Source organism: Artemia franciscana, chromosome 4 (genome assembly GCF_032884065.1).
Source record: "Artemia franciscana chromosome 4, ASM3288406v1, whole genome shotgun sequence".
NCBI classification, from domain to species: domain Eukaryota; kingdom Metazoa; phylum Arthropoda; class Branchiopoda; order Anostraca; family Artemiidae; genus Artemia; species Artemia franciscana.
In genome coordinates this window covers 33,471,343-33,473,072 of record NC_088866.1, presented here as the reverse complement: position 1 = coordinate 33,473,072, position 1,730 = coordinate 33,471,343, and the positions used below count along the sequence as shown (strand labels likewise).

Here is a 1,730-nt window from a genome sequence, read left to right as displayed (position 1 = left end):
TTTTTTAGTTTTTAGTTTTTTTTTGTTTTTTACCTTTTTTTAGTTTTTTTAGTTTTTTAGTTTTTTAGCTTTTTTAGTTTTTTTATTAGTTTTTAGTTTTTTTTTTAGTTTTTGCCTTTTTTTAGTTTTTTTTTAGTTTTTAGTTTTTTATCTTTTTTAGTTTTTTTTAGTTTTTTAGCTTTTTTAGTTTTTTTTCTTTTTAGTTTTTTTGTAGTTTTTACCTTTTTTAGTTTTTTTTCTTCTTTTGTATTAGTGTGAAATAATTCAGACGTCATATGCGGACAAACACGACGTCACTCGACAGACAGACAGACAGACATAACCCACAAACAACTTATTTTTATATATATTTATTCATATTTTTTTTAGTTTTCTTTTTCTCTTTTATTTTTCAGTTTTTTCTTTTTTTAGTTTTTTTTCTTTTTTAGTTTTTAGTTTTTTTTAGTTTTTTACCTTTTTTTAGTTTCTTTTAGTTTTTTTTAGTTTTTTAGCTTTTTTAGTTTTTTTATTAGTTTTTATTTTTTTTGTAGTTTTTGCCTTTTTTTATTTTTTTCAGTTTTTTTTTAGTTATTAGATTTTTACCTTTTTTTTAGTTTTTTTTAGTTTTTTAGCTTTTTTAGTTTTTTTTTCTTTTTAGTTTTTTTTGTAGTTTTTACCTTTTTTAGTTTTTTTCTTCTTTTGTATTAGTGTGAAATAATTCAGACGTCATATGCGGACAAACATGACGTCACCTGATCCACAGATCCACACACAGACAACTTATTTTTATATATATAGATTTTTTATATTTATTAATATTTTTTTAGTTTTCTTTTTCTCTTATTTTTCAGTTTTTTCCTTTTTTTTAGTTTTTTCTTTTTTAGTTTTTAGTTTTTTTTTGATTATTACCTTTTTTTAGTTTTTTTAGTTTTTTTAGTTTTTTAGCTTTTTTAGTTTTTTTATTAGTTTTTATTTTTTTTTTAGTTTTTGCCTTTTTTTAGTTTTTACAGTTTTTTTTAGTTTTTAGTTTTTTACCTTTTTTTAGTTTTTTTTAGTTTTTTAGCTTTTTTAGTTTTTTTTCTTTTTAGTTTTTTTTGTAGTTTTTACCTTTTTTAGTTTTTTTTCTTCTTTTGTATTAGTGTGAAATAATTCAGACGTCATATGCGGACAAACACGACGTCACTCGACAGACAGACAGACAGACATAACCCACAAACAACTTATTTTTATATATATTTATTCATATTTTTTTAGTTTTCTTTTTCTCTTTTATTTTTCTGTTTTTTCCTTTTTTTTAGTTTTTTCTTTTTTAGTTTTTAGTTTTTTTTAGTTTTTTACCTTTTTTTTTAGTTTTTTTTAGTTTTTTTAGTTTTTTAGCTTTTTTAGTTTTTTTATTAGTTTTTATTTTTTTTGTAGTTTTTGCCTTTTTTTATTTTTTTCAGTTTTTTTTTAGTTATTAGATTTTTACCATTTTTTAGTTTTTTTAGTTTTTTAGCTTTTTTAGTTTTTTTTCTTTTAGTTTTTTTGTAGTTTTTACCTTTTTTAGTTTTTTTCTTCTTTTGTATTAGTGTGAAATAATTCAGACGTCATATGCGGACAAACATGACGTCACCTGATCCATCCACAGATCCACACACAGACAACTTATTTTTATATATATAGATATATGAAAATATGTGTATATACATATATATATATATATATATATATATATATATATCTATATATATAAAAATAAGTTGTCTGTGGAT

At 19.5% G+C, this 1,730-nt stretch overlaps 1 long non-coding RNA gene across 1 annotated transcript; it reads right to left on the bottom strand.

Moving 5' to 3' along the window:
• Nucleotides 1-283: 283 nt before the first annotated feature.
• LOC136026327 (uncharacterized) lies at nucleotides 284-1,448 on the bottom strand. The gene is made up of 2 exons (XR_010617267.1): nucleotides 1,087-1,448; nucleotides 284-656 (listed from the first exon to the last, which is right to left on the bottom strand). It is a non-coding gene; the product is annotated as an uncharacterized LOC136026327 (long non-coding RNA).
• Between the last annotated feature and the right edge of the window lie 282 nt (nucleotides 1,449-1,730).